We start from the raw sequence: 18,161 nt of genomic DNA, 5'->3' as shown, positions 1-18,161 counted from the left end.
AGAAAGAATTCTTGAGAGTCTTTGGTGCAAAATAGGTGGTTTATTAGAGTACGGGGACAGGACCCCTGGGCAGAAAGAGCTGCTGCCCCAGATTGTGTGGCTGATTATATACTATGGGGTTGGGGGAGGTAAGGACAAAGGGAGGTGTCAAGAGAGTACTTTCATGTGTTAAAGACTCACAGGTACCGGAGGCCTTGCCATTGTCCAGTTCAGGTTGTTTACCCCTCTAGTAAGGCATTAACATTATGATGGTTGGGAACTTCCTGGATTCCTGGAAGTATCTGTCTATGAGCTGCAGATTATAAGGACATTTAATTGTATCTACATTCTTTGTAGTATTTCTTTGTCCTTTAGGGCAGTCAGGAGAGCCTGAGGAATGTTGCCTACATCCGAGGGGGAGGGGGTTGCCGGGTGTCAGCTTCTGCTTTGTCCTCAGCTTGCTTTCTGTTCCCTCATCACTAGGACAGAGCTAGGAAAAGGAGTTACTTTTTATATGCAGTGTATTAGTTGGAGTCCTGGGTCCAATGATAGGCTCATGACAAATGGATACTTTGGGACAACTCATAGGTCCCTTGGCTTTAAAATTCCTTAATACTCTACTTAACCTTTCAAACTTTCCAAAAATACCCTACACACAATTTGCCCCCTTGAAAATTCCCATTTTGAAAATAAAGTCTAGAATTACAGAGAAAATTATGACCCAGTGCTTGTGTCCAAAACATATGTATGTGTGACCTTTGGAAAGGGATGCACCTGGGAAAGGAATGCTGACTCAAAGCGGAGAGGTGGTGGGCTGTGGGGCAGCCCTGGAAAACAGGCTTCTCTTTCAAGCCTGCGGATATGCCCTTTTTCCTGGAGGTTTATCAATAGGGCTTTTCATTTCGAATCCTTGCCTGTCTGCAATGTATTTCCTGTCTGCAAGTATTTATTTTCTCAATGCAAATTTATATCGCAGAAATTCTCTTTGATTTAGAGCTTTGTTTTGCCAAATCAAAATATGTTCTCCTAGAGAAGAGATGTCAGGTGAGTTCAGCACTCCTGAGACGCATCTGGACCTCAGCTGAGGTGCATTTTGAGCAAAGGGTTCCCCAATGGCAGTCCATGAAGTAGGAGAGCACAGGGGCCTTGAGTCCAACGTTCTTTTTTACAAGTAGGAAATAGAGGTTAGACATTCATTTCAACTTGGGAATTTACAGAACTGGAACTTAAGCTCTTTCTAGCCCCAGGTTAGTTCTATTACTAGAGAGTCTGTTTACAGGTTTATGTGTTTTTTTTGGTTATTGTTTAACCGTACAGAAAACTCTGTAATCAATCCACTATTGATAAAATATCCAAAAGGTAGCATGATTTTCTTTTCTTTTTTTCTAATCTTAACTAAAAGATACATTGGACTTTTGAAGCCATTACTGAATGTCTGTAATTTGTAGGAATCTTAGTTCTCATTCACCCCAGATTATCCAGTGTACTGTGGGACTCCAAACTGGAGACATATAATTAGTGGTAAAATTTTGTGTTCCATAAGCTTTTTAGGCATCAGCGGAGGCACAAGGAATGTGAAAGTTCTTTAAAAAACAAATAACAGGAAGCAACCCAAGTGTCCATCAGGGATGAACGTGGAGACACAAAGGAGCATGGTAGTTGCTGGGGGCTGGAGGCAGGGAGAAATGGAAAGACGTAGTTTTGCAAGATGAGAAGAGTTCTGGGGATTGGTTGCACAGCAATGTCAGTGTAATTACCGTACTGAACTGTACACGTAAAAATGGTTAACATGCTAAATTTTATATTATGTGCACTTTACCATAATTAAAAAAAATAGGATATATTTATTTATTTTTAGAGAGAGAGAAGGAGAGAGTGGGGGACGGGCAGAGGGAGAAGGAGAGAGAATCTTAAAGCTGACTCCACCCTGAGCCCGACAGGGGACTTGATCTCATGACCCTGAGATCTCGGCCTGAGCCAAAACCAAGAGTCGGAGGCTTAACCAGCTGCACCACCCAGGCGCCCCCCACAATTAAAAATTTTAAAAACAAACATAAAAACAAAACAAGAATGAAATAAATAAATAATAAACAAAATAATCCCAAAGGAAAAATCAAGTGTGATTGTGAGAAACAGTGAACGAAAGGACAAGTTTCTTTCATTTTGCTTGAGTTGGTTTTCGAAGAACAGATACAAACAAAGCTGACAGTGGAAAGAAAGTAGAGAAACCAGAGCTAAAGGCATAGTGATATTTCTGACTGATTTATGGTCTGATTGATTGATGATTGAGAAAGAATTACAGTTTGAACGTGTGACAAGTAAACACAACATACCGGTTAAAGCCTAACGTCCACTCAGGCTGTCGTGTTTGTATCGCAGCTCAGCTGTTTATGGACATGTTACCTACATCAACAGGGCTTAGATTTCTCATAGTAACATGGTCATAAGCCTATTGCTCATCCCAGAGACTTGTTGCAAGGACTTAAAAAAATTAAAATCTGCAGTGTAGAAGCATTTAAAATCTGACATTTAGTAAACATCACCTAGTACGTGTTTCATTTGAAGATATAAAATAGATGAAAATGAAAACTAAGTATTGCCAGTTAATTTCTTTTTTTCTTCTACTTTTTAAAAATTCTAGTATAGTGTACAATATACTGATTCAACAATTCTGTGCATTCCTCAGTGCTCATCGGGATAAGTGTGCTCTTCATTCCCGTCACCTATTTCACCCATCCCGCCACCCACCTCTGCTCTGGTAGCCATCAGTTTGTTCTCCATAGTTAAAAGTCGTGTTTTTTCCTTTGTCCCTTGCTTTGTTTGTTTGTTTGTTTCTTAAATTCCACATATGAGTGAAATCATATGGTATTTGTCTTTCTCTGACTTATTTCACTTAGCATTATACCCTCTAGTTTCATCCATGTTGTTGCAAATGGTAAAGTTTCATTCTTTTTTATGGCTGAGTAATATGCCATTGCATATATTTACCACCTCTTCTTTTTTTTTTTTTAAAAGATTTTATTTATTTTTATTTATTTAAGAGAGAAGGAGAGTGAAAGAGAGAGAAGGAGCAGGGGAGGGACAGAGGGACAGGGAGAAGCAGACTCCCCGCTGAGCAGGGAGCCCAACCTGGGGCTCGATTCCGGGATCATAACCTGAGCCGAAGGCAGACCCTTAACTGACTGAGCCACCCCGGTGCCCCTATTTTTTAATTTTTTGAGAAAGCATACTGTTTTCACCATGCCTATGCCAGTTTGTGTGCCCACTAACAGTCTCACGAGTGTTTCTTTTCGCCACATCCTTGTCAACACTTGATGTTTCTTGTTTTGTTGTTTTTAGCCATTCTGACAGGTGTGAGGCAATATCTCACTGCGGTTTTGATTTGCATTTCCCTGATGATATGTGATGTTGAGCATCTGTTCATGTATCTGTTGGCCATCTGTATGTCTCCTTTGGAGAAATATATGTTCATGTCTTCTGCCCATTTTTAAGTAGAATTATTTGGTCTTTTGTTGTTGAGTTGTATAAATTCTTTATATATTTTGGATACTGACCCTTTATTTGATATGTCATTTACAAATATCTTCTCCTATTCAGTAGGTTGTCTTTTGATTTTGTTGATTTTTTCCTTTGCTGTGCAGAAACTTTATTTTAATGTAGTCACAGTAGTTTAATTTTGCTTCTGTTTCCCTTGCCAGAGGAAACATATCTATGAAAATATTGCTATAGCTGATGTCAGAGTCATTACTGCCTGTGTTCTAGGAATTTTATGGTTTCAGATTTCACAATTTGGTCTTAAATCCATTTTGAGTCTATTTTTGTATGTGGAGTAGAAAAGTGGTTCAGTTTCATTCTTTTGCCTATAGCTGTCCAGTTTTCCCAACACCATTTTTTGAAGAGACTTTTTCCCATTGCATATTCTTGTGTCCTTTATTGTAGATTAATTGATCATATAAACATGGGTTTACGTCTGGGCTCTCTTCTGTCCCAGTCTATGTGTCCATTTTTGTGCCAGTACCAGACTGTTGTGATTACTACAGCTTCTTAGTATATTTTGAAGTCTGGGATTGTGATACTTCCAGTTTTGTTCTTCCTTTTCAAGATTGCTATGGTTATTCAGGGTCGTTTGTGTTTCCATACATATCCCAAGATTCTTTGTTCTAGTTCCGTGGAAAATGCTTGTGGTATTTTGATAGGGAGCTTTAAATCTGTAGATTGCTTTGGGTGGTATGGACATTTTAACAATAATTGTGCTTTCAATCCATGAGCATGGAATGTCTTTCCACTTCTTTGTGTCGTCTTCCATTTCTTTCATCAGTGTTTCAGAGTACAGGTCTTTCACCTCTTTGGTTAAGTTTGTTCCTACGTATTTTATTATTTTTGGTGCAGTTGTAAGTGGGATTGTTGTCTTAATTTCTCTTTTTGCTACTTCATTATTAGTTTATAGAGGTGCAACAGATTTCTGTGTATTGATTTTAAATCTTGTGATTTTACTAAATTAATTTGTCAGTTCTAGTAGTTGTTTTTGTTTGGTGTTTTGTTTTGTTTTTAGTTCTAATAGTTTTTTGGTGCAATCTTTAGGGTTTTCTATATATGGTGTCATATCATTTGCAAATACTAAAAGTTTTACTTCTTCATTACCAGTTTAGATACATTCTATTTCTTTTTCTTGTCTGATTGCTGTGACTACAACTTCTAGTACTATGTTGAATAAAAGTGGTGAGAGTGGACATTCTTGTCTAGTTTCTGATCTTAGGGGAAAAGCTCTCAGTTTTTCACCAGTGAGTATGATGTTAGCTATGGATTTTTCATAGATGGCCTTTATCATCCTGAGACATTTTCCCTCTGCACTTTGTTGGGGTTTTTTTTATCATGAATGAAGGTTGTACTTTGTCAAATGCTTTTTCTGCATCCATTGAATTTATCATGTTTTTTAACCTTCCTCTTGTTAATGTGATGTATCACACTGATTGATTTGTGAACATTGAACTACCCTGCACCCCAGGAATAAATCCCACCTGATTGTGGCAAATAATTTTTTTACGTATTGTTAGATTTGGTTTACTAAGATTTTGTTAGGGATGTTTGCATCTATGTTTTTCAGAGACATTGCCTGCCATTCTCTTGTGTGTGTGTGTGCGTGTATGTGTGTGTGTGGTTTTTTAATCTGGTTTTGGTATCTGGGTAATGCAGTCCTCATAGAATCTATTTGGAAGCTTTCCTTCCTTTTCTATTTTTTGAAATAGTTTGAGAAGAATAGTTATTAACTCCTTTTAAATGTTGGTTGAATTCATCTGTGAAGCCACCTGGTCCTGGACTTTGTTGTTGTTGTTGGGAGTTGTTTTTTTGTTTTGTTTTGTTTTGTTTTTACTGATTCAGTTTCATTACTGATAAGCAGTCTGTTCAAATTTTCTATTTTTTCCTGATTTAGTTTTGGGAGGTTATATGTTTCTAGAAATTTATCCTTTTTTTTTTTTTCTAGGTTGTCAAATTTGTTGACATTTGATTTTTCATAATATTCTTTATGATCCTTTGTATTTCTGTAGTATAGATTGTTATTTCTCCTCTTTTATTTCTGGTTTTGTTTGAGATCTCTCTCACACATTTTCTCTCTCTCTATGAGTCTGGCTGGAGAATTATCAGTTTTGTTGATCTTTTCAAAGAATGAACTCCTGGTTTCATTTATCTGTTCCATTGATTTTTTAGTTTCTACTTCATTTATTTCTGATTTCATCTTTATTATTTCCCTCATTATACTTGTTTGGGGATTTGTTTATTCTTCTTTGAATAGCTCTGTTGGGTGTAAGGTTAGATTATCTACTTGAGATTTTTCTCGCCTCCTCAGGTAGGCCTGTGTTGCTATAAACTTCTCTCTTAGAGTAGCCTTTGCTGCATCCCAAGGATTTTGGACCATTGTATTTCATTTTCATTTGTCTACATGCATTTATTTTATTTCCTCTTTGATTTCTTGGTTGATCCATTCATTGTTTAGTACCTTGTTATCTAACTTCCATGTATTTGTGTGCTTTCCTGATTTTTTCTTGTAGTTGATTTCTAGTTTCATAGTGTTGTGATTGGAAAAGATGCATGATAGGACTTTAGTCTTTTTGAATTTGTGGAGACTTGTTTTGTGGCCTAACATGTGATCTGTTCTGGAGAATATTCCATGTGCACTTGAAAAGAATGTGTGCTACTGTTTTAGAATGGACTTTTCTGAATATATCTGTTAGATCCACCTGGTCCAATGTGTCCTTCAAAGACACTGTTTCCATGTAGATTTTCTGTTTGGATGACCTATCCATTGATGTAAGTGGGGCAGGTTTTAAAGTCCTCTACTATTATTATATTTTATCCGTTACTTCTGGTGTATTTGTTAATAGCTTCTGTATGTATTTAGTGCTCCCATTTTGGGAGTATTTACAGCTATTATCATTTCTTCATGGATTATTCCTTTTATGATTATATAGTGTCCTTCTTTGTCTCTTGTTATAGTCTTTGTTTTAAGGTTTATTATGTCTAATAAAGTATTGCTACTCTGGCTTTCTCTTCACTTCCATTTGCATGACACATGCTTTTCCATCCCTTCACTTTCAATCTGCATGTGTCTTTAGGTCTGAAATGAGTCTCTTGTAGGCATCATACACATGGGTCTTACTATTTTTTTTTATCCATTCTGTCACCCTATGTCTTCTAATTGGAGTATTTAGTCCATTTTTTTTCAAAGTAATTTTGATAGGTATGTACTTATTGCCATGTTGTTACTTGTTTAATGGTTGTTTTTGTAGTTCTCTGTTCCTTTCTTCTCTTGCTCTCCTCTCTCTTGGTTTGCTTGCCTTCTTTAATGATATATTCGGATTCCTTTCTCTTTTTTTTGCATAGCTACCACCAGTTTTTGATTTGCCATTACCATTAGGTTTATATACAACATCTTCTGCATATAATAGTGTATATTAACTTAATGGTCATTTAAGTTTGAACCCATTCTCCCCCCCACACATACATATTTTAGGTATAAAGTGTCCTACTTTATATCCTTTTACTTTGCGAATCCCTTGATTGGTTTTTATAGATCTGTTTAATTTTATTGCATTTATGCTTTCTACTTTTCTTACTCCTAGTTATGGTGTTTCCTTTCCACTCAAATAGTCCCCTTAACGTTTCATACAGGACTGTTTTAGCAGTCATGAATTCCTTTAACTTTTGTTTGTCTGGGAGAATCTTGATCTCTCCTTCCATTTTGAATGGTAGACTTGCTGGATAGAGTATTCTTAGTTGTATACTACTTTTTTCTTTTCTTTTTCTTTCAGCACTTTGTATAAATCATGCCACTGCCTTCTGCCCTATAGTTTCTGCTGAAAAAAATCAGCTGATAGCCTTATGGGGTTTCCCTTGTATTAACTGTTTTGTTTTCCCTTGCTGCTTTTAAAATTCTCTCTTTATCAGTACTTTTTGCCTTTTTTGTAACTATCTGTCTTGGTGTGGACTTCCTTCAATTGATTTTTGTTGGGGGCTCTCTTTGCCTCCTGGACCTGGATTTCTGTTTCCTCCCCCAGATTTGGAAAGGTTTTAGTTATTATTTCTTCAAATAATATTTTCTTCAAATATTTCTTCCCCCTTTTCTCTGTTCTCCTTCTGGGATCCCTATGAATGTTGTTACACTTGATGGTGTTGCTGAGTTCCCTCAATCTGTTCTCACTTTTTGTTATTCTTTTCTTTTTCTCCTGTTCAGCTTGATTGCTTTCCATTACTGTGTCCTCAAGGTTGCTGATCCATTTTTCTGCTTTCTCTAATATACTCTTTATTCCCTTTAGTGTATTTTAAATTTTAGTTATTGAGTTCTTCATCTCTGGTTGGTTCTTTTTTATGTTTTCTGTCTCTTTATTGACGGTCTCACTGAGATCCTCCACCCTTTTCTCAAATCCCCTTAGTATCTTTATGACCCTTACTTTAAATTCTCTGTCAGGCATACTGCAGGAGTCACTTCGGGGTGGTGCTGGCCCTCGCTTGTGGCACCACTGTAGATGGGTTACAGCCAAGGGGGTATTGTCAGGGGCAGATATACAGGAGAATGTGGGGGTGAGGCATGCAGTGCCAGCAAGGTCTATGATAGTCTGCTGTGGCAGGGGACCAGCAGCAGCCAGGGAAACTCCTGCCGAGGCTTGGATGGAGTTGGCAGATCTGTAGAAGAATGCAGGGGCAGGGCATTAATGTTAGTAAGATTAGTGTGGGTCTGCTGTCGGAGGAGACCTGGATTGGGGTCTGGCTGGAAGAGTGTGTCTGCAGGAGAATGCAGGCATGGGGCATTAATGTTAGTAAGATTTGTGTGGGTCTGCTGTCGGAGGAGACCTGGATTGGGGTCTGGCTGGAAGAGTGTGTCTGCAGGAGAATGCAGGGGTGGGGCATGCTGTTAGCAAGTTAGGTAGTGAGTATTGGCACCATGCTGGTCCTTGCAGGTGACAGTTTATCTAGTCTGGGGGCACAAGAAGGAAATGGCACCTGCTAGCTCTTTTGTTCTTGGAGAGGTCTTGCAACAATCCCTGTCCCTCCAGCACATTATTCTGAGGCCAGTAAATAAATCTCCTTTCTGTATACCCCACACATTTTTCAAACAGTTGCTTCTATGCTGTTATTCTGAGGGTCTGTTTGTAGTGTTTCCTCTTTAAGGGTGGGGACTCTCCCCCCACCCCCATCCCAGCTCTCTGAGAGTAGAGCCTGCTGACTTTTAAAGTATTAATGTGTTAAGGTATTAAGCTCCACTGAGTTTTGGGCTCCTCTGGTTTTCAAAACCAAATGTTATAGGGATTTGTGATCACCATGTGGACCCCCCCCCCCCCCGGTCTGGGGTCCCTGGCTTGAGGATCTACTCCTCAACCCTCTTCACTCCTGTGAGGTCCCTCCCTCCCAAAGACAGTCTCATGGGTCCATTGGCTCCTGACCATGTCTCCTCTCTTCCTACCCTCTTCAAAGTGGGCTCTTGTCTACAGTTAACTGTGGACAGTGTGTTCTGTCATTCTTTGCATCATTCTCTCAGTTATTAACACTGATGTGCTATCTAGTTGTATCAGTGGAATGACGTGAGCTAAGGATTTCCTACTCTGCCATCTTCCCCAGAAGTACCAATTTTCTTTATAGTACCCAATCTATGTTGTGTATGATTAGCAAAAATAATAACAGTTAAAATAATGCTTCTTTTGATTGCAAAGACATTTTACATTCTTCCAAGGTGATTTTATTCATCTAAAATTGCTCTCCTAGCATAAAACCTCAACAAACAATTAGAGTGTTTTTGCATTTTTTCTTTTTTTTAATGACAATACTGAATAATGTTTAACACTGAAAGAAAAAGAAAGAGGAGATAAGGAATTCACATTTGTTATCAGGAATACTGGGCTGAAGAAGAACAATTGCAGTTTTATTGTTAGGTACTGGTGGCGGAATCAGGACGATGATTGAATGATTCATTGCTTAGTTGTCCTCACATTTTTTTAATCCTTTAGTATCAAATATCAACAAGTGGTTTAGATTCAATACTGATGAGAATGTGTATATAAGAATCCATTAAAAAGATTCAAGGGACATGAATAGGATATCACATGTCATATTTAAGATGACTTCACTGTCAGTGTTTGGCAGTGTATTTTGAACAGTGTATTGTGGATGTGTCTTTAGCGCATATAAGAGATTAGAATGTAATTATTAGTTACATTTAATTGGATCACTTGTATACTTGATAGCAGTACCAAGAATACAGAATCGCCACAAAAAAAAAAAAAAAAATCTTTAGGAAATGCATGTAAAACATCTCTCACTTAAGATGAAATAAATGTGAGGAAGTCATAGTAAAATCCTTGAGCTAAAAGCCAATTCAAACACAGAAGTAAAGAAATACATACAAACAAATACACATACACACAGTCATAGGGAAGTTTATCATAAAAATCTTAGAGTCAAGCCTGTGTTAAGACTATTATTGAATTTGTAATTAATGTCAAAATTTGAATTGGCTACTATTTCAAAATGTAATTTTAAATATTAGACTTGTGCCTCAAAGTAAGGATCTTAAAATATTGCTCACCACTGAATTCATCATCTGTGATCTCTAATTATCAATCAAAACAAACAAACAAGACCCAACCAGCAACAAAAAGCCAAGCCTTATGTGAGGCTAACTCTAGTAATAAAATGCCTTAGAAAAGGTATTATTTGATTGCAGCTGTCAAACACCCTATGAAAACCTATCTTTCTAAACCACAAGTCCATTCTATATCATGTCCATCACCTGTACACAGAAAAAAAGAGAAGCAGGGAGAGAATATGTATGTTTTCAAAACCCTTAAATCACTCTCAGATGAAAATAGGGAGCTATCAGCTAGTTACCAAGTAGATGCTTAATGAAATGTAATGACTGAAATTATGAATGGAGCATAATTGTGTATCTAACACTGTTTACATTTTTTTCTTAATATTTAAAGAGGTAGAGTAGCTTTGAAATCTACTGTAGTCCTAACTATTCCTTCAGCATCTTGGATATTTCTTTTTTTCCTTCTTAACATATTTAGAAAGAGTACTTATTAAAAGTATGTGTGACATACACAGCATATTCCATATATATTTGAAGCGATCCTGGTCAACTATCCAAAATAGCTAATCTCTTAGAAGTAGAGGTAGAGGTACAGTCCACATATGAAAATACATTTGAAAACCATGATTAAGAAAGTTTCTTTAAAATATGTTTGCCTTTAAATATGTTAAGAAATTCCTTACTCATTGAATTTTCTTAGATTTGAAAATTTAGTGGTAAGAAACATAAAAAGGGGAGGGGTTGGCGATGACACATAAATATTTTTAAAGTTATTTTCAACCCAACGTATTGAGTTGAATCCTTGACAGTGATTAGTCATCTAAATATGCCCAATTATGTTGTATATGTCAAATGTTTAAAAATCGTGTAGCCACAGCTCCCTTTAATTTCTATATTTTTAAAGTTTTACTCACCATAAATGTATTATTAAAAATAAACTTTCCATGAGTTTACATTCTTTTAAAACTATTTTGTGTTATTCGCAATAGAACAAACCAATTGTGGTCTGTGTATAATTATGCTAGATTAACTTCTATATAACAAATAGTTCCCAATATGCATAGTGTTCCAATGTACAAGAGAATAGAATAGAATAGAACTTCTTTAACAATAGAAGTTGATTTCTTACTTATGTACTAATAGTGGATATGTGGGCACATCAGTAGGATAATGTATCTCTTCAAAGTCATTAGGGATCTGGGTTAATAAAGAGTATATTATCTTGTGCATGTGATTTATGAAGTCAACCTTGGTATTATCCCATTTCTAGCTTCTCATAGATTTGAAGAACGTGGCAAGTATACATGAGAATTTTAAGGATTAGGCTCAAATGGCATTCATTACTTCTGACCACATTGTACTGGTTTCAGTCTGGTTTTATGACAACTTTTAACTTCAAGGCAGACTTGAAAATAAGTGGAATTGAGCCCCTAGGAAGCTGAAGAGCCAAATTTTGTAAAACAGTTAACAGCATCTACTTCACTATGTAATATCATTCAATGAGTCCGTGAACTCTTAGGAAAACTAGAATCTTGTCAAAAGTATAGACAACCAAATTGAGATAATACCACTTTAATTGTTCTTTATCTATCACCGATACTCATAATTGATTGGTATTTAAAAGCCAAGTGGAGTGAATTTGAGAAACACATAAAGTGACTGGTGTCTATGATAATATATAGTGGAAAGCAATATCCCTTCAGAACATTGAGGAAAATGAACATTGAGCCTTCTCCTGAAACCAGAAAGGAAATCACAGTATGACAACTTCTTAAAACTCGAGGGCATCTTCGTATAATGCAAGGGTTAAGTTCAAAAGGAAAACAATCTGGAGTTGCAAACTCTGTTCTTAGGAAACATCTTGTGTGGTGCCCTGGGTGTGGCGCCCTGGGTGTGGCTGGCCCATTCAGAGCTGTGAACATGTGGACTAGCTTCAAGGGAAGCGTCCTGACCCGACATCTGGCGTCAAGAGGAGTCATGCTGTTGAGATGTATAGAGCGGTGCTAGATGAGCTGGAGAGCCCTCACATTATCAGGGGAGGTTTTGACCTGTTCCAAAACTTGATAATAAAGAGAACGGTAATAATAAGTGTGGTGCAACAGCCTGGTCTCGATTCCAGAAAACACTGCACATTGCTGCGCAGCCAACCCAGAAACAGTCATGTTTCTGCTCAGTCATGTCATTCTCCGGTTAAAAGACTGCAGTGTCTCCTCATTTATACCAAATTCCTTGGCAGTGGACTCGAGGCCCTTTTTAATGTGGATGAACGTAGTTAATATGTTTCTCTCCCACTCTCCACTTTTCAAAGGCCTTTAAAGTTCAGCTAATCATTTCCCAGCCTTCAAACAGGATGTGTACTTTCTCTTTGCCGATACTTTTTAGATATCCTGAACACTCGGTCCATTTTTCCTTGTCTATGAAACACCGTAGTTATCTTTCAAGATGGATCAGGTCTGAATTTCTCTAAGAGAAAAAGAATCCAGAATGAGTGTTATTGTCTTTTTAAATCCTGGGTCTTTTATCATTCATTTTTTATCTAGCTCATCTGTCCCTGCACTGTTAGCGATATGTTTAATGGCCCCATGCTCCTTCATCACTGCAGCAACTTAATTAAAAAAAAAAAAAAAAACAAGGGAATAGGAATTTCTTTGGCCTTTTTTTTCTTGTCCTGCATGTAGTACCTGTTATATTGTTTCTTTTATTGGATGCTCAATAAATTTCTGCTGATTGGTCTACAGATATGTCATAAGCCCACAAAAGATAATTCTGAACAATAAAGAAGTGGTTTATCTAGGAGGAGGCAGAGAATCATTAAGTATGAACCAACCCTTCCTCTAGGGACCAGTGATATTGAAAGAATGGTAACCATGCTAGATAACCAAACGGGTAGACTCAACACATGCTTAGGACACCAGTAGTGCAAGAATAATATCCAGTACAAAACTAGACACTTTTTGAAGGAACATCTGTATCCAAAATACAAAGCACATCAAAATAGTCACCATGAGAAAAAACTGAACCTGAATGTCTTTCTTCCTCTTATTTTATAGTTTAATATTATTTTTACTTTAGATTACAATGGTGTAAAAAAGGCAAGGGAGTGATAATCACTGAGAGAGTCTAAAATTTGTAACTCAACCCAGAATTCTAGACAAGGGAGAGTAGCCTTTTATGGACATTTCTTACTTTTTTTTTTTTTTAATGTTATGAGCATTTATGGAACAAGTATATGCATTCCTTTTCAGCAAGTTTCCAAGTAGACAGGATGGTGATATCCTATTAAATCGTGGACTAGGTGATTGATGGTGGGGGGTGGGGGGCAGTTCTCTTTGTCAGGAGTATATTTTCTGAAAAGTTACTTGATCATTTTGGGACCTCTGATAGGAAGAAGAAATGAAGAAAAGGGAAGGAGGAAAAATGGAAAGAAAAAGAGGAGGGAAGGAAGGAAGGAAGGAAGGAAGGAAGGAAGGAAGGAAGGAAGGAAAGAAGGAAAGAAGGAAAGAAGGAAGAAAAGGAAAAGATTGGGAGGGAGGGAGGGAGAAAGGAAGGAAGAAAGGAAGGGAAATAAGGAAAGATAAATATTAAAACATATTCTCTATTTCAATATGGAACAAATTAATCATGTTAAAATCAACATTCAACACTTATTGCTACACTTATAGAAGTTAAGTACAACATTATAAGGAAATACAATAAGTGGAATGATGTTAGGAATAAAATTAAAAATAAAGGTTATGGTTAATATTTCCTATACACCACTTGAATTTTTATAGTTATATGGTAGTGTTTGAAAGTGGATGCTTACAAATTCCTGTAAAATAACACAGGGCGATGCTCCATTGAGGTTTTCAATTGCCATGTTGGTCAAGTTTAGGAGTTATGTGTAGGGAAATATGACCTAGTGTCCTGTGGTCATCTCCTTCCTCTGGGCAGAGGACTCAATGTTAATTAGAAGAAAGCTACAGATTTTCTTTAGATTCCCGTAACATTCAATTTCTGAAAGTTGTAAAACTTATTTATGCTGTTCCTAAGAAGAATACTAAGAGGTACCTTCAAATGTTCAATTTCTAGGGGAGAAAGGATAAATTAGTTTTCTAAGCTTGATGTGCCAAAACCTGGGTAGAATTTCTGAAGTGACGAAAAGAGAATGTTGCAGGAGACATTCTGAAGAACTCAGTAGCCATGCAGGCTAATTCCCCCACCATCACCCCGTCACCCCTATAAATCACCATGTGTGCATAGAAACTAGAGTTGTCTACATTTTTCTTTACCTGGGTACACACTTTGGAGTGTTATATATTTGGGGAAGATAACCGTGTTTGCAGATACACTCAGGTGGAATGTACATCCTCATACTGTCAGGTAGACCATTGAAAATAATCAGTATGATACTCATATTTTGTGAAAGTACTTCCACCTCCTACCAGGACTGGGTTTGCCTTTCGTGGTATTCCCTGGATTCTCAGAGACGTAATCTGACTTTCCAAGGCTGGCTGAGACAGCCCTTCATATTCATTACATTAGTATTCAGTTCTAGTCTTGAATGTATGGAAGACACAATCCCCCCTGGGTGATGCTGACTGGTATTTGGTGACCACACTTTTTCCCAGGCTGACAAGACTTGTAGAAGGAGCTAAGACTGAGGGCAATAGGGGAATACATGGAACAGAGTACACAATCCACGTTTTAATTTACGTAGTGTGTTCTCAATATGATATGTGTTAGCCTAAGGGCCTGTGTGCATTGATATTTTTGTTAAATGAAACACACAGTGCTTGCCTTATTTCTTTATCATGGATCATTTTATTCTTCCCGGGAGGAGATCGCTACCCCTGCTTTGCACAGAAACTTAAGTGCAGGCCAGTGAAGCACATCAAATTACCTGGGACTAAGAAAGCTCTTGAAATCTTCATGCTAATTGCATTTGTTTAGTTGAGAAATTTGGGGAAAAAAATATTTCTAAGGTTGAGTGATACATAGCTATGTACCCAAATCAACAATAATTTCTACATTAGGCTAATTCAGATAATATTGCAAAAAGTAAAAGTACACATTCAGGAATAGTTAGGTTAGATATTTTCTTATATACTTGACTTCTAAGCTTTTAGAAATAAAAAATATACCAGAAGTGTAAAATATTATTATCATAAAATATATTTCAGTCAGAGGTCAGGTCTTTCTCCATTATGCCATTAAATTTTACAATGCAATACCTGTTCCTGAGAAAATTCTAATGTAATAGAATAAATGTGGAGATATATATATATATTTTTTTTTCCTAAAATGGGACCACTGTCTAGTATGTTTATTATTTGAACCATGACTCTTGAAGTATAAATATCTTGGGATTATTTCTGTCTAAATCAGTTACTCATTCAATGTGTAATTTTAATTCCCTTACCCTCAATGAATATTTATATTTAGTCCTTAAGCACCTAATGTAATAGAGATAAAATTGAGGCATTCACAGTTTATTAGCAATGGGTTGTGTACAATGGGACTTTTTATGAAATATTTTCTATCATGAGATTTGATATGATATATAAATTTAGAGCATTTATCTTTACTTCTCTATAAGAAACATTTTTCCTGTGATGGATGTGAAACATTGACCTAATCATAATTATTAGCATTGTCCCATTAAGACAATCTGTTAAATAAATCATATTTTAGAAAAATATAAAATTAACAGAAAACAATAAGACCAATATAGAGGTTTTTTTGGGGCATGCCTATCAAACGTGTCTAGTGTTGAGAAGATATGTTAAGGCCCAGCATAAGGATAGAAACACATAGCAATAAGTGATTATGCCAAATGACAAGCTTATGACTGTGTCATAAAATACATCACCTCAGTTTTCAACTGGGCTTTAATAATGCCTGGCAATCATTCCATGTGTTTCTCATCTCAATTTTTCCATTTTCCAAAACTGATCCCTGCGTTTTACCTTTTCCTTTCTGAACCTTCCACCTACTTTATGTAGAAAATAGGGACCAACAGACAAAGGCATTTTCAACTTCTTGAGAATCCATTATAAAATTAGCTCAAGTGGCTCCCCTTCTTTTCCTTTTTTTCTAAGTCAATGGAAGAGTTATCCTTCCTCCAGCCCAAATCTAAGTTTTCTCTCACCTTCAACCTTTCCAGCATCAGTCACACGTGGTGGTGTCTTCACCTGTCTCTCTACAGGTTCCTCTTCCTCTAGACCATTTAGCAGACTCCAGTCTCTCAGATTGAAGCCCCCTCTCACCTTCACTGCAGTCTTGCCATCGCCCTGATCCATCCCCTTCCTTCTGCAGAGTTACTTGCATGGAATTTTACCACTGCTCTGTACGTTGCTTCCATGATTTGTTCGCCCAAGAGCAATAGAAGGATTCTTTCAAAATTTGGCAAATCAGTGCAGTCATGGTTTAAAACCTTCCTAAGTCACCTCAGCATACTTAGAATAAATTCAGAATTCCCTACCAAATTCTCAAGGCCCTATATGACCAAGCACTTTCCCACCTCTCTTCCCTCATCTTGCACACTCTTCCCTTTCTTCACTCTGGGCTCCCCATCATGCCTCATTCCCACCACCCGTGCACCTGCCTGGGAGCCATGGACCATGGCCTGTTCCCACAGTGCTCTTCTTCATAGTGCTTCCCCCTTCCCTGCTTTCAGCCCTGTCTTTAAACCCTGCAGGGAGAACTTGTCTATTTTAATTTATGTTTTATCTCTTTATTGTTTCTTCATGATTTATCCCTTCCCGGAGGAGAAGGTAGTCTGTATTAAGTTAGAGAATTTGATTTGTTCTTTGCTACACGCCCCTGTCCAGCATAGTGCCTGGCACAGAGCGGCACTGGAAAAAATATACACCCAATGAATAGATAAGTAGTCGATTGGAATTACTATCAATGCTCTCCAAAGCAGTGACTTTGTCTCCTTCCCCCACTTCTCTCTCACAAAAGTTGTCAGTGAAGTGCTAGATGTGGTATCAAGTGCATGTATTTCTTATCTCATCCCTTCTGTGCAACATTTGAAAATGTGACTGTCTTTTACTCCTTGAAATGTTATCCCTATCTTTCAGGGAACTACTTTTTCTTTTTTTTTTTTTTTTCTTTTCTTCTGACTTCTCAGACTGCTCACTCTCATTCTCCTCATTGCCTTTTTTGATGATTCTTCTGCTAGTTACACTTTAAATGTGGATGTTTTTGTGTTTTCAGCATCAGCCTTATAGTCACTTTTTCCTACATTCTCAGAGTAATCTTACGGAATCCCACGATCTCAATTTACGTGGGATAACCTCTCAATGTAAATCGCCGTTCTGCTTGGTTCTCCTGAGACCTCACATACATTTACCACTATCTATTGGTCATATTCCATTGCATATCTTCGGTTCAAATTTCTCTTCAAATATGTACCATTATGTATCTTACATGTGTACCTTATTAGACAGTCTCTAACAAGTATACCTCTCCCGGTGATCTCAAAGCTTGGAAGTGATCCTTGACTCTTCTGCTCCCTGCCCTTTTCACCTCTGACTACAATTGTTAAAAATTGTAAAAAAAATCATGTTTTTTACACCTCCTGAGTCATCATCTTGCACTTTCTTGAATATTCTATATTCTTCTCTCCAGCCCCACAGGCTTAATTTAGGCTTTTAACATTTCTTGCATCGATCACAGAGGCATCTCAGTCTCACTCTTCACTCCTCTTCATTCATTTTCTGATATTCTTAAGGTGATCTTTTTAAAAACACACGTTTTGGGGGGGGGGGGGGGCTGGGTGGCTCAGTCAGCTAAGCGTCTACCTGTGGCTCAGGTCATGATCCCAGGGTCCTGGAATGGAGCCCAGTATTAGGCTCCCTGCTCAGCATGAAGTCTGTTTCTCTCTCTTTCTCTGTCCCTCCTCCCTCTTCTCATGCATGTGAGCTGTCTCTCAAATAAGTAATTTTTAAAAATAAATAAATAAAAATTAAAAAATAAAGAACAACACTCATCTGTTCATGTTTCCTCCTGGGTTAACACCCTTTATTGTCTTTAGAATAAAATCCTTATACATTTTTATATGACCTGCTCCTGACCATGTGTCCAACACTACCTTGTGCCACTCACCTTGTTAAAT

At 37.3% G+C, this 18,161-nt stretch overlaps 1 long non-coding RNA gene across 1 annotated transcript in view; it reads left to right on the top strand.

The window, feature by feature from the left end:
* LOC148107661 (uncharacterized) overlaps positions 1-18,161 on the top strand; it is a 350,822-nt gene that overhangs the window by 89,612 nt on the left and 243,049 nt on the right. The gene's annotated exons all lie outside the window — the stretch shown is intronic.

This window comes from Ursus americanus, chromosome 27, assembly GCF_024610735.1.
Source record: "Ursus americanus isolate L20-20 chromosome 27, mUrsAme1.1.p, whole genome shotgun sequence".
NCBI lineage: Eukaryota > Metazoa > Chordata > Mammalia > Carnivora > Ursidae > Ursus > Ursus americanus.
Note: the sequence above shows the minus strand (reverse complement) of the source record. Positions and strands in the feature narration are given on the sequence as shown.